The sequence below is a fragment of the Phasianus colchicus genome, chromosome 11 (assembly GCF_987193195.1).
Source record: "Phasianus colchicus chromosome 11, bPhaCol1.hap1.1, whole genome shotgun sequence".
NCBI lineage: Eukaryota > Metazoa > Chordata > Aves > Galliformes > Phasianidae > Phasianus > Phasianus colchicus.
Window position 1 is genome coordinate 2,750,787 of NC_143446.1, and position 25,362 is coordinate 2,776,148.

Genomic DNA, 25,362 nt, shown 5'->3' on the forward strand with positions numbered 1-25,362 from the left:
TTAGCTCTATTCACCACCACTCTCTGGGCCCAGCCCTCCAGACAGTTTTTCACCCAGTGAAGAGCCCACCCCTGGAAGCCACGGGCTGCCTGTTTCTCTAGGACAATACTGTGGAAGATGGTTAAAGGTTTTACTGAAGATCACATCCACAGCCCTTTCCAGATCCACCAGGTGGATCACCCGGTCATAGAAGGAGATCAGGTTGGTCAGCAAGACCTGCCTTTCTTGAACCTATGTTGGCTTGGCCTGAGCTCCTGCTTGTCCTGAACATGCTGAGTGATTGCACTCAAAATGATTTGCTCCGTGACCTTCCCAACACTGAGGTCAGGCTGACAGGCCTGTAGTTTCCTGGATTCTCCTTCTGACCCTTCTTGTAGGTGGGTGGCACACTGGCAGATCTCTGGTGGTCTGGGACCTCCCCTGTTGGCCATGACTGCTGCTAAATGATGGAAAGCAGCTCAGCAATCACTTCTGGCAGCTCCCTCAGTACCCTCAGGTGGATCCCATCTGTCCCCATGGATTTGTGACTGTCTCTATGAAGTATCATGTCAGTAACTGTTTCCTCCTGAATTGTGGGGGAATTCCTCCTGAAATGCAAGGCTTTCAAATGAGTTTACCAGAATTAGGTGCCTCCTCCTGCTGTCGATGGGAGGTGGGTACATCTTTCCTTTAAATGCTCAGCTTAACAGAATGCCCAAGGCGTTTTATTGAGAAGCTGAGGGAGCAGCATTTCCAGTGGGTGCCTGGGCAGCATGCTCCTTGCAGAGGGACAGAATACCTCTAGACCATGTGTGTCCAGTATGTTACTTTCATGTTTTTGTTGCCCTTGTCTTTTAATTTTTTAACAAAAAAAAAAAAAAAAAAAAAAAAAAAAATTGTTACTTATGTACATTAACTATTTATTTTATACGTGGCCCACACCGTTCCTGCATTAACTATTTTTTTATGTGTGACTGAAGCCAAAAGGTTGGGCATCTATGACTTTGGCCTGAACAGGTCCTGCCAATGTTCTCTTCACCAGAGGGTGCATGTTGGAAGAGGTGGCATCTGATCCAGAGTCTTTGCCAACACCATTTTGAAAGGACATGTAAATGTAATAGAAATGGCAGGGCTTCCCCTTGAAATGCTTAGCAGGCAATTAGTCCTATGCAAGAGTTCAGACAGAATTAGGATGGCTTCCTTTTGCTCCACTGATATGAAAACTAACTTGTTTGCCTTTGTAAAGTTGCCTGGCAATTACTGAAAAATAAGCTGCAAAGTGCTCAACCCAAGCACTTCTTTGCAGAACATGCAGCCCTGTCCTTGACTGCAGCAGCCACTACCCATCTTTGCTTACTGATTTCTCCCTTTATATCTTTCCTGGGTAGAAAGCATGGACTGGTGCAGTGGATATCAACTGGGTAAGAGTTAAACGCTGCCATGGAGCTGTTGTCTCACCTTCGAAAATGTAGTGGGAGATATGTACCTCTGCTCTTGTAAAGAGTTTTCTTTCTGGCAGCACAGCCTGCTCCAATTAGGAAAACAAGATCTGAAACAAGGCCTGGAGTTGGTCTGTCCCCTGCTGTGGCAGTGGCACTGTTGCTGCTTTTGTGGTAAGTAGGGCAATTTCTTTGCCAGACACCTCTCTGAATACAGCATATGCAAAGTCATTGATTTTCTTTAGACTCAGTATGTTTCCCCTCTGTGGGACTGTGGAGCTGGAAGGACTGTCCTGCTTGCAGAGGATTTGCTTCCATTTGGGCTCCAGCCAGGCAAGACAGGAATCCTAATTGCTTACTGCTTTATGGATCACCTAGAGCAGCAAAACTTGGTGCTTTCTCCTCTGGTATAGGGATGATCTATGGGTATTTTTTGCCTTTTTTTTTTCCCCTATGGATTTACATAGGGAGGATGAAGGAGGAGTTGTAGCATTCTCATTAAATGTGTGTGAAGGCCATTGCCACAGTTATGTCTTGAAGGCAGTTGCATGAGGTAGCATGGACACATGAGCACCAGAGGTGGTAGCATTATGTGGGATACTATGATCTCAGCCACCAAAGTGCCTTCATGTGGTGGGCGAGGAATTGAGGTGAAGGGGCTGAAGTGACATAAGGCTACAATGGAAGTGAGCAGCAGGCTTTGGAACTCAGTCACATTCCCAAATAGCAAGGCTCTGTGGTGATGCATGGTCTTGCCATGCTGCTTCAGCCTTCAGGAACTCTCTGGGCCAGTAATAACATCTGTGCATGTAGCAGCCTTACATACATTTCTACCATCTGCAGCGTCCTTTGTCAAAAAGTGATGCAGTGAGAATTTGCACCATGGGAGAACTAACTCCAGGGGCTCCCAGAAGGTGCCAGGAGCTTGTTATGGAGAGAGCAACCTGATGTGGCCCAAGGTGCAGGAGTTGCTCATTTAAGGTCTTACCTCACTCCAGGTGCATACAGAAGCTCATCCAACTCATCTTCAGAAACGAAGACGTGTAGTTGCTACCAGGGAATAAAGCGTAGGCAATCCTAGTCTCTCTGGCTCTGTTGGCTCGCTTTGAGAGACCTGTGCTCCCATTTGCCATCATATTTTTGTCCTGGTTTGGGAAAGCAGTAGCTAGAATGGAATGAGAGGCTTATTTGAAATCCCTAGGTACCGCTCATAATTAAGAGCAAAAGAGAAGTTTGCTATTAATTAACATTTATTGCACTATTTTTGACCCTCCAAATGCTGTTGTGGTGCACTAAGTCTCCAAAAAGGCCTGTTATCCTCTCTGGGGTGAGATTAATCTTCATTACTGCTTCTCTATTAGCCTGACACTCTTCTTTAGTTTCTCATTAATGATCTGGCAGATCGGGGCTGCCAGTTAAGGGAGTAACAGAGAATATTATTGGGAAAATAGAGCACTTCCAAATGGTATAGTAGAGGCTCAGGGCCCTGCTGCCCAAGCATCATGGCATAGCCTTGGCCACTGTCAATGGGCTGGTGGTGGTAGTTGCTGGTTGTGGATAGCACTGGATATGAAGCAAATGGTGATAAGCCATATTGTTTTTTTTCCTTTGTTCATCTGGTCTGGTTTCTCACTTGGCTTATTCATGTGTTGCTTTGAGCCATTGGAGTTTTTGGGTCCTGCTTTGATAAGTTTCCATCAGCTCCCATTGCAGAATAGCCCCTGCTTAGCTCTGTGAAATGGTATGAGAAGAGCTGGGCTCATCAGGAGTGCTGATGCAGTATTTGTTGCCAGTTTCAGCGATGGGTTTTAGGAAGCTTTTCTACTGATAGGGTAACCCTCACAGCATCTGCAGGGGGATAAAATGAGTCATTTCCAATGACTTACCAGTCAACAAATGAGTCAGTGTCAGAGTCAAGCAGTCAGGTCTCCTGGCGCCCAGGGCTGATGTACTCTGCATTGGACTTCAGAGAGAAGTGCTGTGACAGACATAGATGTACAGCCTGCTGATCTCTAGCTACTTCAGTTTCTCACGGATAGTCATGGAGAAGCAATTTGTTTCTTCACAAGGGCTGCAAATGCAAATGCAATGTGTACCAAGGTTACATCACTCTGCTACAACATAATGTTGATTTTTATTGACAAGTCCTGGATCAAGGAATTGTCATTTTTTCAGAACACTTTGTAGTTGCTGAAAGAACCTGTTAAATGCAATCTGTGAAGGCTCCAAAATAATAAAATAAAATAATAATAATAATTGTTTTTTTTAAAGGAGAAACAAAAGCATATCTACAATATATGTTTTTCAAGTTTTATTATTATTATTATTATTATTATTATTGGTGGCAGAGGCTGCTGTGGATTTGTAAATGGATTGATTGCAAGTATCAATGGCTGGTGAGACTAGGAAACACAGGGTAGGTCTAACTCACTCAGTGGCCTTGGGTTCCGTTGATCACATCCCCAAAACCAGAAAAGAGCAATTCCCTGCTTTCTGCCAGGTCGGGCACAGCTCTCACAGCAGTGTGGTCAAAGATGGGAGTGAGGTCTATTGCCTTTGAGGAACCCTGGGTTCAACAAAACACAGTTTGCAGCTATTTCCTCCTCTCTGGAGTGCCCCAGGGCTTTGCAGTTGCTGTGCAAGGTGTATGTACTTGGGGCATTCAGGGTGTGTATGCACAATCTTCAAATCTGTTACGTGGATCCAAAGTTTTGCCTTTTGGACACATCAGCACCCTGGTATGTTTCTAATCTTCAAGTGGATTAGGGCAGTTTTGTTGTTCAGGTTGGAGAGGTAAATACTCACCGTTACGAATTTCAATTCTACTTTGTACAAACGTCTAAAAAATGCAATATATTGTCTCAGCAAACATTCCTGCCTTGGAACGTGTTTGCTAGATAGCTGGCAAAAAGCTAGAGCTGATGGGATGTGAACTTACACCAAGGAATTTTGTTTATGCTTTTTGAATACATGACTGCAAATAATTTTTCATTCTCCCTTCTCTGCCCCAGTATAAGCTGTGCACAAACTAGGAAAGGAGATTTCTGCCAGACTCGGGCAATACTTAACCTCTGTCTCTGTTAGCTGAAGGACTTTTACCATTCAGGCTGGGGATGGGATGAGGGCTTTTTGCTGACAGAAAACGGAGCTGTTCCAGTAGTGGCGTGCTGTCCAGGCCTCTGATGGGAGCTCGAAATACTGCTGCAGCACTGAGTGGGAATTTGGGGAGAATATTTGGTCAGCCAACATGATGCTCTATTGTCTCAGATCTTCCCATACTGGGCAGGTGGTTTAGAGCTCCAGCTGTGCTGTAATAGTGGAGGATGCAGGCTGGTAAGAGAGGCAATGGAAAAGCAAGGCAGGCAAGCCACAGTTTCCGAGAAATATCACAGCCATCTTTCCATTTACAAAGAGGTTTTGGATGGAAATACCATCTTCTTCTTTTTTTTTTTTTCCTTAAAAAAAGTAGAAAAAAAGGTGTCAGCCCTACTTTTCCTATTCAATCCTACTGAAGTGGAAAAATTCTGATCGTACCTATCTATTAACAGCAATTACTGTAGCATCCAGAGCCAGTGATCATCAATCACAGACAATTTTGGTCACTGCGGGTGTTTTCCCATTAAGAGGGAGTCCCAGTATTTAAAAAAAAAAAAATTAAAATGCCCCCCTGTTGGGACGAAAGATGTGGCTGAAAGGGGTAGGAATAGCTGCCCAATAGTGCCCAATGCTGGCACACTGGAATTAGGACTTGTGTGCTGTTGAGGTGCTGGACCTGTTTATACACCTGTTGAGGTATATGAAGAACAGAACTGCTGCAGCTGCTGAAGATCAGGCAGTGTATGTCAAAAACGTCTAGACAAGATGGAAGACTTACTACAAGTATTGGGGAGAAGAAGAAAAAAAAGCAGCAAAGAACAAGTAGATTGCATGATTATATGCTGCCTAAGGAAGACAGATTGAGATCATATAATTCTCTGGGGAAACTCTACATGTAACAATTATATGTTGAGTTAGATGCACTATGCTATGTGATTTTTTCTTAAATTAAAAAAAAACGGAACGAGTGCTCAAAGAAATGTGGAGGAGGATAGTGAAGTGCTGAGCTGAACCCTTTTTCTCTTATATATCTCTATATGTACTGCGTAGTAGAGGAGAAAGAGCAGAGAAAAGGATGCGTTTGACACATGTCAGAGATATCAACAGCTCCAGTGACAATTTTAAGGAAATTAAATGGAAATCAAAGCAGAGCATTTTTGAGCAGAAGTCTCAAAAGCATTTAAAAACATAGAACATCAGAAAAGCTCAGCATGTGTCAGCCCCTTTCCTGTCCAGCATGTTAAGATCAGAAAGCCAAGGACTCGATGCAGGGTTCACTACACCAGAGGGCAGGAAAACCCCTATGGCAAAACAGCTCCTTCTAAGAGGCCAGAGCTCTGCAATCCCAGCGTAGCCGAGGGATGAAAGGAGAGGACTGGGACTCCTGGGTACTGATCTGTCAGCTTAGTGCAGATAAAACCTGCTTCTTTAATTCTTCAGCTCAGCTGGCCAGAAGAATTCACATCATTTCATGGAGTTTGCCACCACGCTGCACCACTTCTTTTGGCATACTGCTCCAGTGGCCCCAGCCCCTAGCTGTGTTCTTCATCCTCACCTCAAGGAAGCTTGGAGGAGGTGAAACCTTGCTACTCCTACCAGCTGCAGGCTCTCAGTGAATACTGTGCCATCTGGAAAGCAGGGCACCACGGGTTACGAGTGATGAAGTGACTGAAACCAACCACCACTTGACTTCCTCTGTTTGGTTTCTCATGGTCTTGCAAGGCCATGTAACACTTGAAGTTTTCAGCGCTCCTCCACTGAAAATCAAACATCACTTGGCTGTCATCACTCTGCTGGAACATCATGTGGCCACTCTTCCATTTCTCACCCTTACTCTCATTTCAATCTCTGCCCATCTGATGGGTATTTTCATCCTCCTTGGTCATACATAACACACTAGAGACAGCAGCTGGCATGCCATGACACCACTTCACCATTGCCTCTGTGGTACAGAAGATCAGGCAGCACACATAGCCTGACACAGAGAGGAGCCACAGATTTGTGCACCAGTGAGTCTACGCAGCAGAACAGTGTGTTGTGTAAGGAAGTGAGAGAAAAAAAAGACACTGACATGTTTTCATTTCCTCAGGAACTCAACCCCCAAGAAACACAAGAGGAATGAGTCATCCACAGAGGATATTGGCCTCTCTCACTTGCAGCTGCTAAGTTTTAATTCTATAATTTTAGTTTACCAGACAAATAAAGAAAGAAGGAATGACTGGATAGGACGCATGCCATCGTCACTGTGTAGAATTCTCCATTTTCCAGCATGAATGTTGGATATCAGGTGTTTGAGCTATGAGTTACTCATGCACAGGTGAAATGCACATCCCTGGTGCTTCAGGCACAGCTCCATGAGATCCTGTAAGAACATATCGCTGGTGAAAACAACAAAAATAAATTTTTACTTAAAAATTAATCACGGTCTTTCAGATTAATTCCTGTATACAAGACCCAGGCAGTGCAGAGCTGGGAGTAGCAGTTGATTCGCTGGAGGGCTGTGCTGCCATTTAGAAAGACCTTGACAGGCTGGAGAAATGAGCCTACAGGAACATCCTTCAGCTCAACAAAAGGAAATGCCAAATCCTGAACCTGGGGAGAAACAAACCCAGGCACTACTACAGGATGGGGAACCCCCAGCTGGAAGGCAACTGGAAGAGGAAAGACCTTGGCATCTTGGTGGGCACCTAGTTGAACAGGAGCCAGCAGTGTGCCTTTGTGGCACATTCTCAGCATTAGAGAAATTGTTGCCAGCAGGTGGAGGGAGATGATCCTCTTTCCACTCAGCTCTGGTGAGATGCAGCTGGGCTTCCAGTACAGGAGGGACATGGACACACTGAAATGTACCAAGTGAAGGATCAAGAGGAGCATGAAGAGATTGGATCATTTAACTTAAGAGAAGAGGCTGAGAGAGCTGGAGTTATTTAGTATGGAGTAGGGAAGGCTGGGGTTGGAGGTTATCAATGGCCTCAGAATAAAACACAGGAAATTTCTTTTCGAAATAGAAAAACCCTTACTGTAGAGTGGGCAAACACTGGAATAGGTTGTTTGGAGAAACTGTGGAGTCTCTACTCTTGGAAATATTAAAAACCCTACCAGATATGATTCTCAGAGCAATTCTGCTCTGAGGGGTTTGGACTAGATAATCTGCAGAGCACCCTTCTGACCTCAGTGGTTCTGTGATTTTATTCCCAGTTGTTAACACCAAAAAGATTACTCAGCTGCCAATGAAATGAGATGACCTGGTAAAAAACTAAGCTGATTCTCTTTAGAATGAAGGTCTACTGGGCTGGAGTGGATTAGGTGAGCAAGACAGGTCTGTCAACTGGATAAACTGTCTTCTTCCTTTTCCTCCAAGCTCCTCCCTTTGGCAAACTCTGAGCAATAGAACATGCTGTAATGCAAAGCCAGGACCAGAGTTTATGATCTCTAGGTCTAGGAACTGCTTTTGTTATATAAATAACAAATGGAAGAGTGAGGCTGTAGCAAGATCTTCTCAATATATCAAGTCAGAACCTCTTCAGTTATCAAGTGATCTCCTATTCTCTGGCTTTGGCTGGAGTGAGCACAGAAGACAGTTTTTTAGGGTTCATGCCACAGGGTGTAGGGAACTGGCTGCAGATATCAACTTAAGCTATTTTATGGAAGAAGAAAGTGGTGTGGGACGAAAAGCAAGGCTAGTATTATGAATATGTGCTATAGCTTGTGCTGTTGAACTAATAGAAATTCTGCTTGTTTCTCCAAAGCCTGTTAGAACTTAGAAGCTGGGATTTCAAGGTGTTACTCTATTAGTAATAGAGAGAGGATGGAACTGAAATTCTCTCACTTGTTTTCATGACACTGTGGGAAATAATTTCAAGTTATGATCAGGGGTCTGAGGAAGAAGGCAAGGAGGTCTCAAAGGCCAGGCTGTGATCATTAGAATAGAAGTCTAGTAGGTCTCCCAGGGGTACTGGCAAGCTAAGGGCTCTGCAAAACTAAGATCTCAACTAAGTATGGGCTGCTTGGGGATAAAACCCTAGAAAATGGACTGGAACGGAGACCATCCAGCTTCTGCCTTGGAAGACTTTGCACTAAGCTAGCCCTGAATGAACCAAAAGTAATAAAAAGTTCCTCGATCATCTGTTGTTCTAGGCTTTTCTGTTACGGTGTTTTCTTTAAGACTGCCTCTATTTCTTTTTGCTCTGTACTGAAATACTCGAGCCAGTGGCATGGGAGTACTAGTGACAGGGTGGGTTTGGCAATTAAGCATCTAAAAAGCTTCCATAAAGATCTGTGAAAACATGAGGATTCTCAGTAAAACATCTTTCATTCTGGAGAAGTCAAGGAAGTCACGTTAACCATAAGCTAGCAGAAAGAAGTTCTGCAACTATTTGTTTCATATTAACTTGGCAAACAGGTATATGCTTCTGGTTTCCTCTTCTCTCCTCATGGAAAAGAAGCTATGGCTTTCAAAATGCAATTTAAATGTGGAGTGCAATGTCCCCATACACACAGCTCACTTCTAATTGAGATAAAATACGAACTACTCATTCTAATGTTCAAGAGCCAAGAAATGCCTTGTGGTTAAGGCAAGTTTGGCCATTAGTCACTTTCTGAGTCTCAGTTCTGCCAGCAACAATATGTGACATCAGCAAGTAAGCTTCCCCGGTATGGGAAAGTACTTCACTATGAATTTCCCTGGATTATACTTTTGTTCCATTAAAGCTAATCCTGTCCTTCAAGCAGGATATTGATTCAGATTCTGCTTTCTCTCTTACTGCCCATACGCTACAAATGAGAACGACAGCCTCCCAAATCATCAGGCTTTTCTTTGTAGATAGACTTTCAGTTTCCAGCTGAAGAGGCTAAATATTTTTGGGAGCTGCAGCACTAATAAGTGCTGATAAACTCACAGCTGGGGCAGTCAGGGAGCAAAATGTTGCCACTAGGACACTGCTGTCTGACCTACTGCTGTTATTTCTGAGAGCACTAACAGTGCTGTGAGAGAAAAACAGAGCAAAGGGAAAAGAGATTATTCATTCTAGGAAGAAAATTCTGATGATCAGGGACAAAAGAAAAAGAAGGTCTGAAATTCGTCCCATCAAACGTCTCAGAGCTTACTCCGTGGTCTCATCTGCAGCCTCAGTGGGGTTTCAGGCAGAACCTGCATGTGAATGAACACCAGGAGGCTCAAATGTGCAACTGTTAATTGCAGACAACTGTGGGAGTGATGATGCCAAGGTTGTCACTGTAATGCCAAAAGGATCCAACTGGAGTGGTTAAAAATCATGTATTTAGAGCTTGTACTCACCTCTCATGGTGTCTGTACAAATCCTGCTTGACTTATCATCACTCTTCAAACTGATGCACATTTCTGAAGCTCCTAATTCCAAGCAGTAGTTCCTGAACTCAAGGTAGAATTTTTGGATTTTTCTCTCTAAGCACCCAGGCACTGGTTATCCCTGGCTGACCCCCTTCTGTGGTAGTATCCCATCTCACTGCCACCATCTCACAGACGCTGTGCTGAATCACCTTGCCGACTGCATCATTTCTGCCTGGCCAGGGAGGTGCAGGAAGCTGGTGGAGGAGCAAGCCAGTCTCTTCTGCCCAGAGACACAGCTGGGAAAGCTCTGCCCTGCCTGTGTTTTACACTGAAATAACTGCTCAGGATACCACCGATGCCAGAAAATGCTCTTCCCATGGATAGGAATAAGTCAATAAACAAAAATTCCTCTCTACCAAGTAATGCTGAATGTACCACAGTTATGCTTATCTGTTGGCCTCAGTATTTTGTGTTATAGCTCCTACAGAATTTTTGTATAAGGTAGAATTGCATCAAATGGCTCTTCCCTCAAAATGTTAGTACACTGCTGCAGGTGCAGGGCAGCAGAAGACTATCAATAGAGCAGGCTGAAACGTGATCTGGTAATTTCATTGGCTTCCCATAAAGTTAATTTTCTGGGGACTTGACAGAAGCCGTGAAATTATGCCAAGAATTAAAGCCAGAGCAAAGTTGGAAGGATGAGTCTGGCTCCTGTCTGAATCAAATCACAGTGCACTCAACAAGCTGGCTGCTGCTCACGTACAGACCAAGGCTCCTGCAGTCCTCTCTCTGCAAAACCCTTGCAAGAGCATGAGCCCAAGTACTCTGAACATTGCACAAGCAGCATCAGTGCCCCCTGAGGCATGTGCCCCATACACACATGTATCCAGTGGGGTGAATGGACACATGCACAGAGAATGTTGGACTCCTCCTTAGAAAATGCATTGTTACCATGGGAAGATTGCTATGCGTGATGGTTAAAAGTAGAGTGGAAATCATAACTGGAATCAATCTCTGACCTAAAGCTCTGGGTTGGAGATAAGTCGATGTCAAACTTCAATCTCAACTGTTACATCAGGAACAAAATGGGTGTTTTTTTCCTGTTGATTTAGCCAGCCTCACCCCTGACTTTTCATAAAGGTCACGTTACACTGGCAGTCAAGGAAGGCCACAAGTTTCTGGAGCCACAACCTGTGAATACCCACCACAGACAGGTTCTCTGCTGTCAGCGAGGAATTTGTTCTCTGTTTGGGTCAGCGAGGAATTTCTCTGCAAAATACTCATTTTTTTGGTGGCTGCTCATTGATAGGAAGGAACACACAAGACCCCCATTGTGGCATAGCATTTCCACATAGATGTTGAAGTTATGTTTTAAAGGGAAGTTGAACCACATTTCATGGGGAATCATGAGAGTTCTGATTTTTTTTTGAAGCAAACAAATGTAAATTTAAATACAAAAAAACGCATGCTATGTTACATGTGTGCCCAATAGATGGTTTCAGTGAAAATGTAAAGTCATCCTTCTGAAAAACATGTGGTTTTGATGATTTGCCTTTGTCCTGCTGCAGCCTGTTTAGCAGCAATTTTTAATGTTGGCACTGGAGTTAAATCAGGCTTTGAGAGGTCCTGGGACCTGGGAGTGTGTTGTTGTGCTCAACAGCCCCATTGTATTTACCTGCTGACCACTCTGTGCTTCCTCAGAGAACTGACTTTTGTGAGGCTGGACCTCTAGATCAGATGTTGTTCTCTTCTGTTCCAACTAAAAGGGAAGGAAACTGTATAAAACTTATCCAGAATTGCTAGTCCTTTGACTGGAGGAGGTGGTGGGGATGCGAGCAGTGCTGAGAAGGCACCTTCTATTTTGTTTATCAAAAAAAAGAAGGGAAGAAGCTCAGAAGGGACCATTGCTGGGCTGGGGCTAGGAAGGGCTGGAGCCAGGCAGAAGCTCCTATTTACAGTTAGGAACATGTGATTCAGCTTGGCTGTGGCAAGTGCCTTTGTAGGCAATTAACTCCACAAGGAGACTTTGCTTTGGAACAATCATCCATTAGGAAGTAACACTTTGCTGTTCTTGTGGGCTCTCAAATCAGTGGGCAGTACTGTCTCTGTTTTGGGAAGGGAAGGAGCAGAACTTGCCCAAGGGCATGGGCACAAGATGATATACCAAATCATAGAATAATAGAATCAGAATGGCTTAGGTTGGAAGAGGTCTCAAAGATCATCAAATTCCAACCCCCTGCCACAAGCAGGATTGCCAGCCACTAGATCAAGTACTAGATCAGATTGCCCAGGCCCCATCCAACCTGCCTTTAAGCACCTCCAGGGAGGGGGTATCCAGTACTTCTCTGGGCAGCCTGTTCCAACACCTCACTGCTCTTTCAGTAAAAACTTCCCCTTGACTGGAATGCTGGATCTAAATCTGCCTTGCTTTTGTTTAAAACCATCCCCCCTTGTCCAGTCACTATCTACCCATGTATAAAGTTGATTTCCCTCATGTTTCTAAACTCCCCTTAAATATTGGAAGGCTGCAATGAGGTCTCCCTGCAGCCTTCTCTTCTCCAGGCTGAACAAGCCCAGCTCCCTTAGCCTGTCTTCATAGGAGAGGTGCTCCAACCCTCTGAGCATCCTTGTGGCTCTCCTCTGGACCCACCCCAAAAGCTCCACATCTTTCCTGTGTTGGGGACCCTGGACTTGCATGCAGTACTCCAGCTGAGGCCTCACAAGTGCAGAGTAGAGGGGAACAATCACCTCTGTCACCCTGCTGGCCACCCCTCTTCTGATGGAAGCCAGGATAACATTGGCCTTCTGAGCTGCAAGCACACAACACTGCTGGCTCATGTTCTGTTTTTCACCGACTAGGGCTCCTAAGTCCTCAGCAGGGTTACTCTCAAGGAGTTTTCTCATAGTTTGTGTACATATCTGGGATTAGCTCAACCCAAGTGCAAGACCTTGCATGTTGCTTTGCTGAATCTTATTAGGTTCACAAGGGCCCAACTTTTTATTTGGTCAAGATCCCTCTGAATGACATCCCTTCTTTCTGTTGTATCAACCGCACCACTCAGCTTGGTGTCATCAGCAAAGTAGCTGAGGGTACACTCAATCCCATAGCCTGTTGTTGATCAAGATGTTCAAGAATACTGGATCCAAGATGGACCCTTTGGGGACACCACTCATTACAGGCCTCCACTGGACATAGAGCCATTGACCACAGCCTTCTGGCTGCAGCCTTCCAACCAGTTCCCTGTTCACCAAATAGTCTAGCCTTCAAATTCATATCTCTCCAATTTAGAGATAAGGATGTGGTGGGGGACCATGTCAAAGGCCTTGCACAAGTCCAGGTAGATGGCATCCATTGCCTTCTCTTTGTCCACCAATGCCAATACTATCAGTGTTGGACCAATGCCATCTGAAATCTGAAGCAAGTGTGCCAGCTAAAGTTGGTGGAACAGTTATGGTCAACTAAGACCTTCTCTCTCCCTCTTCTCCTGGGTCTTTTGCTGAGAGGAATTGTCTGTGCCTTGAGTTCTTGTGGTCTGCTGATAGGAGAAAGAGAAAGTGTTTGCAGCTAGTTGATGGTACAGGTGTTCTGGAGCCCTTGCTCTCTGTGTGTCCTCTTGCCTTCCCAGTAAGAGTTTGAAGAGCAAGCAGGTTTAAAGAAAGCTCTCCAGCAGGGTGGGAACCACTGGCCTAACTTCACTTCAAGTTCCTTTGTCACTCATTAAAGTTGATGCCACCTGCTTGGTCATCCCAGTAGTTCGACACCTGCTCTTGATCTTCAATGCTCATGAGTGGCTTTTCCAGGCATGTTTTAAGCTTGTTCTTGCATTCATCTTCCATAACGAGTTGAATAGGCTGTTCTAATTCAACATGTCAATTAAGGAGGATGTTCTAATTCTGACATGTCAATTAAGGAGGAGACCTTAGGCCTGGCCAAAGAGCCATGCTTTTTCAGCAGCCCATGAGCTGCAGCCTCTCCACTTCCTCCACAAGGGCAATGTGGCACTGCTCTCTTGTCATTCAGGTCCAGTCCAGCACAGCTAGCTTCAATTATCAGCCCACAGCCCTGTTATAGCCATATGAGGATCCTTTGAGGTAAAGGCAATGCAACCGAGGGTAGAGGTATGTTCCTGGAGTAGTTAAACTGGATTTCAACACAGAGCAGTTTGCACATCCAAGGTATTTCTGCATGCTCACATTTCTCCTGGAAACGAACAGAGCTTTCTAAAGCCAATGGCAAGATGGCATGCCTGGCTAATGGTATGGGAGGCAGCAGGGAAGGTTGTTTCTTTAAAAAAAAAGAGTCAAGCAGTCTCTCAGGATCATTCTGAGTATTTTCTTCCGCAGAGATGTTGTGACTTGAGACCTAAAGTTATGTGAAACAAATTTGAATAGCTCTCTTGGACTCTGTAAGCAAAGTGGGACAAATCAAACTGCTCACTGATTCTGATTAGGAGATTTGAACTCAAAGGAGATGTTGAATAGAAAGTCTAATTTTCCAGCTTCTGTCATGTTTTTCCCTAAGACTCCTAAAAGTAGGACTAGGCCACAGGAAAGTACTAAAGCTAGCTGCTTCAGCATTTAAATTATTTATTCTGCTTACAGAAAATCTGGTTCTCTCCAATAAGTTGCTCGTCCTACTTATAAGTCACGATGGTGGCACTGCTCTGAGTCATACATCAGAGGTCTCAGATGAGTGGGTGCAGCGTGGATGTGGTGTGACCACAGTGCCTTGGGCTGCATGGAGCTGGGGATGTTCTGGCAGTGGCATCTGGCATGGAGTGTTTCCGTGACGTCTGTTCTGGCACGTACATACGTTAGAACAAGCATGTGCTTGGTGTAGAAAAACCATTTGCTTTTAACCTCAGAGATATGATTGAAACCCACCAGAAACTGATAAAAGTTTCCTAGGGATTTCTGTGAGTGGTAGAGGCAGCTCTCATTAACAACAAATGTTGGCTCAAGCTGATATGAAAGTTGGAGAGCTGTGTGCGTCTGGGCTTCTCAAGGGTCTTTTTGCTTTGCAGAACAGTCTCTTCTGCAGCTGGGAAGTTCTTGCAGGCTGTGTTAGATGACAAATTTTGCTCATTTGAACAACTTAGTCGCCCTATGCCAGCAGTTCTTATGAGATAGTTTTATGCTCTTTTAGAGGATTTGGTGCAAAGTAAGCGAAAAGTTCTTCTCATCCTCGAGGTATACGTGGGCTCCACCCCTTGCATTCTTCTGTCCGGGTTGCTAGTGGGTTCTGGAGCCATAACCTACAGAATCACAGAGTCATAGGAGCTGGAAGGGAAGTCTGGAGATCAACTCCTCTTCTAAAGCAGGTTCCTTAGAATAGGTTGTGCAGGAAGGTATCCAGGCAGATTTTGTATATCTCTACAACCTCTCTGGGCAGCTTGTTCCAGTGCTTTCTCACCCTGAAAGTAGAGAAGTTTTTTTCTCATGTTCATATGGAACTTCCTGTATTCCAACTTGTGCCCATTGCCCCTTGTCTTATTGCTGGGCACCACCAAAAAGAGCCTACCCCCATCCACTTGATACCTGCCCTTTTAGATTCCTATAAGCATTGATAAGATCCCCTCTCAGTCCCCTCTAGGCTGAAGTCACAGGTCTCTCAACCTTTCTTCTTACAAGAGATGGTCCAGGCCCTAACCATGGACCCTCCTCTATACTCTCTCCAGTAATTCCCCATCTTTCTTGAACTGCAGAGACCAGAACTGGACACAGTATTTCAGATGTGGTCACACCAGGGCAGAACAGAGGGGGAGGATAATGTCCCTCGACCTGCTGACCACCCTCTTTTTAATGCACTCCAGATCCCATTGGCCTTCTTGTCCACAAGAGCACACCACTGGCTCATGGCCAACCTGTTGTCCACCAGGACACCACAAAGTCCTTCTCTGCAACACTTCTCTCCAGCAGGTCATCCCCCAACCTGTACTGATGCATTTATTCGTCCCCAGGCATAAGACTCTACACTTTCTCTCGTTGCAGCTCATCTCTGTCCAAGTCTCTAGCCTGTCCAGGTCTTGCTGAATGGCAACACAGCCTTCTGATGTGCCAGCCACTCCTCCCAGCTTCTTATACTCAGCAAACTTGCTGAGGGTGCACTCTATTCCTTCATCCAAGTCATTGATGAAGATATTGAACAAGAATGGATCTAGGACCTACCCCTGGGGAACACAGGCCTCCAAGAGGACTCTGTGCCCCTGATCACAACACTCTGTTGTGCCATTTCTCAGTCCCCCTCACTGTTCACTCATCTGTCTCACGCTTCTTCAGCTTACCTATGAGGATGTTATGGTAGACAATGTCAAAAGCCTTCCTGAAGTCAAGGTACAACACATCTTGTGCTCTCTTCACCTACCTAGCCAATCAGGACAACATAGAAGGCTACCAAATTGGTCAAGCATGATTTCCCCTTGTATCCATGTTGACTACTCCTGATAACCTTCTTTTTTTCCGCTTGCTGGGAGATTACATCCAGAATAGGTTGTTTCTTCGCCTTTCCTGGGATGGAGTTCAGGCTGTCTGATCTGCAATTTCCTGGGTTCTCCTCCTTGCCCTTTTTGAAGACTGGAGTGACACTGGCTTTCTTTCAGTCTTCAGGCACCTCTCATATTCTCCATGCCCTCCCAGAGATGATAGAGAGTGGCTTGGCAATCACTTCTGCCAGCTCTTTCAGCATCCCATCAGAGTGCATGTGTGTGTTGAGTTTGCCTAGATGATCTCTAACTACATCTTACTCAATCAAGGGAAATCTTCATTTCTCCATACTCTCTCTCTTATGTCCAGAGTTCCAGAGTCTGCGATTCCTGAGTGTGAGTCTTAGCTGTAAAGACTGAAGCAAAGAAGGCATTTAGTAAATCTGCCTTCTCAATGTCCTCCATTACCATGGTACCCACCTCATTCAACAGCAGGCCCACGTTTTCCATAGTCTTCTTTTTGCTGTTGATATACTTAAAGAAGAAGTCCTTTTTGCTGTTCTTGACAGATTTAATTCCAAGTGGGCTTAGCCTTTCTGGCTAAGTGCTGGATGACCAGTGTGAGTGTGGGGAAAGGATTTCTTTACACAAATGCCTTTCTCCCCACTTTTTACTGCAGTCAATCTTGGTCTCCTGTGGGAACTTAAGTTTAAACATAGAATCACAGAATGGCTTGGATTGGAAAGGGACTCCAAGGATCATCAAATTCCAATCCCCCTGCCACAGGCAGGGACATCAACCTTCTCTTGGTAAAGCCATGCTGGCTGTCTCCGATCACCTGCTCATTCCTCATGTGCTTTAACATGTCTTCTAGGAGAAATAACATCTGGTGCTGAGAGCTATGTGGAAATCTGAGTCTCCCACTCAGACATTTAAGTGTTTGCCTTAATGTCCTTATAATGTCTTTGAATTACTTGAGATATTTTGTCATCCACAGCCTTTTAATTGAAAGCCTTAGCAGTATTATAGCCCAGGTCTTTATATCTCAATGACAGTTCTTCATCCACCTGAGCCAGTGGCTCTCACAGAGCTCGAGCTGCATGCTTAGCAGCCACTCTAATGCGAGAGCTTGCATTTGGCAAAGGCACAACCTGTTTCTAAAATTGTCTCCAAGATCCTTTGTATACATTTGTGTCACCCAGATGGACTAGCAGGCTGGTATTTTACATGGTGTTATTGTTTGTTTCGCTAATGAAGTGGGAAAAAACAAAGAGCTGAGATCCTGGGCAGCCCTGAGAGAGAGGAGGAGAAGGAACCTAGCAGCCAGGGTATTGAACTGCAGCTCCATGGATAGTTTTGATTCCTGATTCAAGAGGGTCATGGATGAAGTGCAGAAAAGGATGCCTCAGCACAAAAAGAGAGGAAGATGCTGGGAGGTGCCTGCTTTCCCTGTTTATCTCACTGGGAGGAATGACTGCAATGATGTGTGATGGAGAACAGCTTTTTTTTTGTCTGCTGATGCTTACTCAGAGAAGGCATGATCTACTTCTGCCAACATTTCCAGTCTCCCTTCTGAAAGGAAAGAACATGCTCACAGAAGTGTGGTTTCCCTTCCTCGTGGCCTGTCCCCTACCATTTAATGAAAGGCTGTTCCTTTAGTTGTTTTTCTGATGCTGAAGGGTCTAGTGTGAAGCTCCTGCCTGGAGGAGCTTTGCTGGAGAGCAGAAAGCACAAAGAAAACAATAAAATGTCTTCCTGTGTCCCCCACCCTCTTTAATTTTCTGGTTTGACTTCAAATGCAGGCTGCCATCATTCCCACATGGAAAAGCCACATGAAAAGCACCACTAAACAGTTCTGAGTTTCTCAGCAAGAATCACAGCAGCTAAATATATTTAATCTGTGGGTATTGTTCATGTTGGCTTTAATTTCCTGTTCTCAAAAGGTTTAGGAATTTAAACCCCTGAGTCATTACTGAAGCCGTTAATGCTTGGAGCCTTTTTCAGAAATGAAGATAAAGGAAGTGATATTAATACCAGCTTAGCATGAATTGAACCAGAACAGCTCTGTGAGAAATTCATTGCCATCCCAGAGACATCACTTGGTTTATAACCATGACAAAAGCTGCCCAGAAGCAGGTAGGTGGATGAGATCATTCTCCCTGAGGTGAATAAGATGCTTCCCATTTAAAATTAAAAAAAAAAAAAAAAAAGTCTCTCTGGCAAGTCATGGGCTGCAACATCCCCATCTGGAAACTTCTAGAGCACTCTACTATTCTTTTGTTTCTAAAAATTGCAATATCTTTTTAAGCAGTGATTTCTTAGAGTTTATTCATGAGATTTCCCTGGAGCTGGAGGTGATACACTCACTCACGCTGATTGGAAGAAAACTCCTCAAGTTCAGTGTAGTTAGGTCTTCAGGTTCATGCTATACTTGAAGATTTTGATGCTTCCTCCTCAAGTCCTGATGGCAACAGGCACCCAAATACCTCAGAAGCAAGGTCCAGTCACGAGATGCTTCAGTGGAGGATGTGGCTTCCATTGCTCTGGGGAATGAACAGGATTTAGGACAAATCAAGTCATTCACCTTCTTTCAGGAGTCTGGTTTAGATGCAAAACAATCAAGCTGCCTTTGATTCTAAGTGAACTCTAAAGGCCAAAACAAAGTCCAGGGAAAATTGAAAAGATCCTAACTAATGACTGTAGTTAGAAATGAAATGAAAACCTTGTGGGAGCTGGTATTTATTTTCATGTCAATGTGGTTTCATTTCTGGAATGTGATAGAAAGAGAATAATCCATACTGGAAGAGGCTAAAGCAAACACAGAATAGCAGTGATGCAGAGTGAAATGAGAGAGCAAGGAAGGAAGGGGTTGTTGAAGTAGCAACGAATTTAACTGCTGTGTCCCAAGCAGTGGTGAAATGTTTAGCTGCTCAGACCATGGAGGCACTTCTATTCTCACCTAGACACGATGCTGCCTTCAGGCTGAGCTCAAAGCAGGACAGCCTTATCAGGAGGAAGATAAATAGATGAGATGGGGAACCATTTTTGCTTTGAGTCCTTCTGTCAAACAAGAATATAGTGAAAGGAAGAAGGGGCATGACACACAGCAGTGTGTTGTGGCAGCTCAGGTCCATCAGGAATGGCTGGAGCAACTTCCCATCACAATTCAGGTCAGAGTTTCAGGAGAGGGCTTGCAGCAACCACACCAGAAGGGTATCCTGGCCAGCGATCCAGGCAAGTGTGCTCAGCATGTGCTCAGGAAGGACTCCTGGCTCAGCCTGATAGGATAAGCTGGAGTGGATGAGTTGAGTGGTTGCTTCTGCCTCTTGAGAGGTGCTCTCATTTTACTTGAGGTCCTGTGAGGCCATCTAGGGCAGTTTGGCTTCACTCTCTATTTGCAAAGCCCTGCAGCATGCTCGTTCCTGTTGAGCTAGTTTTAAGGAAAGAGCCTTCTGTCCCCTTCTTGCCTCTATTCTCCATCATCAATTAGCTTGAGTCTCTGAGACTGCAGCCCATGACCAGTTCTTTTCCTTTCACTCTGGAGCTATTTCTGCTCTTGTAACAAGCTTTCACAGAGCCAGCAAGCATCAGGCTGTGTCTGAGCCTCTGGGGCTGTCTCTCCATCTGTTTGTTTAATGACGCGCAGCAGCCTCATCTCTGACTTTGCACCCTCAGGACAATAATCCACTCTGATGCTCAGGCCAGCCAGCTATTCTGTGATGAGGCTGTGGCTGGTGCACTGCAGGTTGGAGGTGGTTTTAAAACACTTCTGAATCTCATTATGGCTCAAATTCTTTGTGAAAAGAAGGGACATGAGCACTTGTAGTGTTGTTGCTGTTCTGTAAAGCTGAATATGGGTTAACAATGATAGTGATAGCAGCAGATCTTGTTTTTAAAAGACAGTTTCATGAAGCAGGAGGGGTAGATGGCTTGCTGTGCTTGCCAGACAATCCAGAAGCACAACCTTTAGGAAATACTTATGGCAAAATGGACCACCTGGGATGGCTTTGGAGCTGTCCTCCACCCTCTGAATGCCATGCAGATAATAGAGGAAAGAAAAAGCACTTCTGTACCCAGTGCTTAGAAGATCACTTAGAGGTCAGGATGGAGGTGGGAGGAATGGTGAGCAAAAGGGCAGTGGTACCAAATGATCTCTGAAGGTGGTCCTTGAAATTACTCAGTGAAAGCGATGAAGCTTTAGGGAAGAGTGACCTCAGAAGAGTGCTGGTTTCAAAATCCTTCTTAGCTACTTCCTTGGTTCCTGCTGCCTTTGGTGAGAGCTACATACTGAAGTCAGGCTGCCCAAGGGACAACCAGCAGGGGCCATCCTGTGGATGAGCAAAATATCCCCCAAGAAAGGAGAGGTCCCCCCAAGGGCGTGCTCCATCAAGAATGGGAGAACATTCCTCTCCTTTGGGGTAGCATCAGGAAAATTCATAGTTTTCCCCAGTTGGCTCGTCCTTTCTGGTTTGGATATGGAGATTACAGGTGGTAATTCCAGCTTGTTGTGCCTGACATTGCATTTTATAGATAGATGGAGAGCTTGCCCAAATAGTTAGGTGGAGTCCTCATACAAAATGAGGGCCTGCTCTGCCATTGGCCATCCAGACCCAGGATGCTGTGAGCAGGACTTTCTGGAGCAGTTAATAATATGACCCCAAGGCTTTCTGCCCAGCATGGTCAAATGCTCTTGTGTTTGGTGTCTCGCATGCTGGTGGGAAGAGGCTTTGGTACAAAGTGTTCTCCTGGTCTGCTTGAGCCCATTTTCAAGCAAGGAGCTCAACTCCAATGAGACAAGGCTAAAGACAAGTGAATTGTGAGAATGTTTTAGTGTGCTCGAGTTATTTCCATTGAGTGATTGATTTGTTTATTTAAAGAAAATGGATGTTCAACATAAAGGTGAACATTTTAAGATGCTTCCAGTTGGTCATCCTTAAAATATGACTAACCCACAGACTCCACTTGATGACAGAGGTCTGGGCTATTGAAGTCTGTACTTGTCATGCCCTTATGAAGGGAGAGAGCCCTCAGAGCTCTGGAGAAAGCAGGATTATGCTTGTGGTGATGCCTTTGAAGAGGGAAGGGCCATTGATACATGAAATTCCCTCAATTTCCCTAGCACAGCATTTTTCTGGAGCTTATCTATGCAATAAGCCTTTCAGATGCCTGTTTGCTCTGTGATAGTAGAAGGGCAAGGCAGTTTGCCCCATTACAAGAATCTCCCTCTGCCTTACCTTATTCAGGAGTAGTCAGGAAATCTGACTCTCTCCCCCACTCCCCCAAAGTGCTTTCCTTTCTCCAAAAGCAGCATGCCACATCTTTCTCTCACCCCAGCAGTGAATCTGGGTTATTGTTTGCTACCTGCTCTTTCAACAGGAAAAGCCTCCACACACAGCTGCCAGGGTGCCCGCAGATTTTCAAAATCTCCACTTATGCAGAAGACACTGAGCAGGGTGTAAAAGGGATGACAGAAGCACTGCACGATCCTCCTCCTTCCCTCCCCTTCCTTGCCCTTTGATTCAAGGAGCAGGGGCTGGTTTGTGAATGAGGAGCTGAAACTCATTCAGACTGAATGAATAACTGATAAAGGATGCTTGTTAGCTGAAGCCAACCACAAAAAGGTAGCAGTTCTCAGGAGGGGGCTTATTTCCCAGTGATTCATCAGTGCATAACAGATGGAAGGAACTAATAAAATATTACAGACGTGCAGAGCTTTGATCTTTCTGCTCTTTCTTTCTTTTTCCCAAGGGTGATGGCTGTGCTGTTGAAGTGAATGGAGAGGAAAAGGCTACTCTGGCAGCAGGGCTTGTAGAGGGGAGGTCAGGAGCCCCAGTCCAGAAGCATTCTTCGGGGCTTGACAGAGATTGGCCATAGTGCATTTCTGTAGGCTTTGCAGCACTTGCCCTCCTTCCCTTCACACTGCTGTTAACCTGCTTGCAGGTCTGCTGGAGCAGGGCTGGGGCACAGATGAACATTTCACTGTTATATTTCTTTCTGCAAGCTCAGAACTTTGAGCATGAAAAAGTAAAATGCATTTCTGGGTCAAAAGCACTTGTCTTCCTAATTTCTATTTCAGCTGCTGTAGCTCCCAGGGACGTAGCAGCCTTGAATCTGGGGCCCTCAACAGCCACTAGCTTGGAATTTATTTTTTCCTTACTGTGACTAATCTTCAGGATGAATACATCTAAGTTTTGTCTCTGTGGATGGGATGAAAAGAGAAATTTGTTTCCGTGATATAGAAATTGCTACAGTAAGACTCCCCCAGCCCTGGGGCTAGAATGGAAAAAAGCACAAACATCAGTAGCATGCTGAGAGTCGCCTCCTGCTTCTGGGTTATCTGTCCACTGTTGTCTGTCAGTCTGGCTGTCATTACACAAAGGAAGGCTACCAATTCACATCAGCGCGTTATTTTTGCAGAGGATTGGATTGCAATTTACATGTGCATCTGTTTCCTTAAGAAGACATGTTTGTGAGTGCTTTTCCCTTAAAAGTGCATTTTTTCTTTAACTCATCAGGTCTGGCTTTTTTCCTAGGCCTTCTGCTCTCCCTACATGAGTTATCTAAGCAACTACCCCTTACTCCACCTTACTCTGCTCGACCACTGGCTTTGCAGCACCAGTTTCTGCCTTAGCCTCTCCTGTCAGTCTCTGTGTGTGACACCTGCTGTTTGCTGCTCATTTCGTGCAGAAGTGGGTGCTCTTCCCGTGCAGCAATGAAGTTTGTGATGCCTTGTACACGCTTGGAGTGTGGGGCCTGGCTCTGCACGTTTCCCTCCCCCCCAGATGCTGGCAGTCTCCTCCACCCATCCTCATGTTCAGCTTTTATTGGATTTTCTTTAGCATAGCACAAGAGTGTTACTGCTCCTTGTTGAAGGCAGACATAATACCTCCACCCAACCCACATTGTGTTCACATTCACTGTTTTGTCTACATAAACATTCAGCAAATGTTGATGAATGTCAATGGGTGCCATTTTTTCTGCATGGAGGAAATTGAATTTTAGCCTTTATCTTCATACCTACTTCCATATCAGATGTCATTCTGTCAGTCTGCCCACCTGCTGCCATTTGTTACATGGCAACAAACTATAACAGAATATAGGCTGGAAGGTTCAGCCTCTGCTGCCATACCACTAACATCCATCTCTGATGTCATGGGTCAAGATCATAAAATAGGAGGCATTAGTTTCAGAGCAGCCCTTGTCCAAGTGTCTCTTTTCTCCTCACCGAGAGTTACTGATCTGTAGCTACATAAGAAATAGCCTGGGTCTGTTAGTGGAAATGGGAACTGTAGGACAATCATAGAATCATAGAGTGGCTTAGGTTGGAAGAGAGCTTAAAGACCATTTATTTCCAGCCCCCCTGCTGTGTGCTTGTTGCAGCACACCAGATCAGGCTGCCTAGGGCCATATCCAGGCTGGCCTTGAATGTCTTCAAGGAAAAGGCATACACAATTTCTTGGCAACCTGTTCCAGTCCCTCACCAACCTCTGAGAAAATATTTTTTCCTAATATCTAACCTAAATTTCCCCAAGCCATTCACCCTTGTCTTATCACAGTTAGACCGTGTAAAAAGTCTCCCTCCTCCCTGCTTATAAGCTCCCTTCAGATACTGGAAAACCATAATGAGGTGTGCCTGGAGCCTTCTCTTCTACAAGCTAAAGAAGCCCAGCTCCCTGAACATTTCTCATCAGAGAGCTACTCCCTCCCTCTGATCATTTAATGGCCCTCCTCTGGACCCACTCTAACAATTCCACATCTTTACTGTGTTGGGGACTCTAGGCCTGGATGCAGCACTCCAGATGGGGTTTCATGAGGGCAGAGCAAAGGGGGACAATCCCCTCCTTGGCCCTGTTGGCCAACTCCTGTTTTGATGCAACCCAAGATGCAGTTGCCCTTCTGGGATGCAAGCACCTTGCACTTGGCCTGTTAAACATCCTTAGGTTCTTGTGAACCCAATTTTCAATCCAGTTTAGGTCACTTTGGATAGCATCCCTTCCTTCTGTTGTGCCACCTGCACCACTTAGGTTGTTATCATCTGCAAACTTGCTGAGGGTGCACTCAATGCCACAATCTGTCATTGATAAAGATGCAGAATAGCACTGGTCCCAAGATGAACCCCTGGAGGACAACACTCATTGGACATAGTGCTATTGGCCAAACCCTCTGGCTTCAACCATCCAACTCTATCCACTGAATAGTCCACTTTCAAATCTGTATCTCTCTGATTTAGAGATGAGGATGTGGTGAGGGTCCATGCACAAGTCCAGGTAGATGACATCAGTTGCCCTTCCTTGGTACACTGATGCCATCACTACATCAGGGAAGGTCAGCAGATTGGTCAGGCACTATCTACCCTTGAGAAAACTTGCTGGCTGTCTCAGATTGTCACCTCTTCATTTTGCATGTGATGCAAGTGCTGTGGTGTTCATTTGAAGGTTATCAAAGAAGCTTGCAAATATGTGGTACTGGAAACAGGTAAAGGTGAGGGATTTGTTTAATGTCAGATTGCAGCTCGGGATCTCCCCAGGACCTGTCTGCTCCATGTACAGTGATTCAGTTGTTTGGCCCTGAATTCATTGAATTCCTTGACTGTCCTGTGGGCGCTCCAATCACCATAGCTGGGGGCTCTAGATTAGGGTGCAGGGACAAAGCCACCAACGTGCAGCTATGGATTGTTTTTCAGCTGCCTCACAGATCTTATCTGTCAGGCTTTATAGCAGAAATCCTATGGTTTCTGCATGTTTATCACTTGAGTGGTTCTCTAGTCAGTTGTTCTCTTGCTGAGCAGGAGTGACAGAAGAACTGACTGCCAAAAGCTGGGTGCACAGAAGTGATGGCTGTGGTCAGACCCCCCTATGGAAGCAGGTGGGCAGCTTGGTAGAGAGATGCCTGTGGGAGTCAGGACCGGTTGATCGTCTATCCTTGTATTGTTTAACATTCAGGAAAAAAAAATAAATCAATTTAAAATGGCTCTTCTATCCTTTAAACTTAAGAGCAAACTAGAGGGGGGAGGGAGAACTGGCAGACACCCTTGAGGACTGAATACTTAAAATAAGATCTTTTTTTTTTTAAACTTGGTTTGCCAAAAACTCTTAGTAAGACTTCTTGCACTGATCTTGGA

General features: G+C 45.0%; 1 long non-coding RNA gene across 1 annotated transcript in view; it reads right to left on the minus strand.

The window, feature by feature from the left end:
• Positions 1–10,452, minus strand: part of LOC149916374 (uncharacterized) — a 29,151-nt gene extending 18,699 nt beyond the window's left edge. The window contains exons 1-3 of the long non-coding RNA XR_016470037.1: positions 9,808–10,452; positions 3,305–3,489; positions 2,407–2,583 (exon numbers count right to left, since the gene is read on the minus strand). This is a non-coding gene — a long non-coding RNA (uncharacterized LOC149916374). The remainder of the gene's footprint in view (positions 1–2,406; positions 2,584–3,304; positions 3,490–9,807) is intronic.
• Between the last annotated feature and the right edge of the window lie 14,910 nt (positions 10,453–25,362).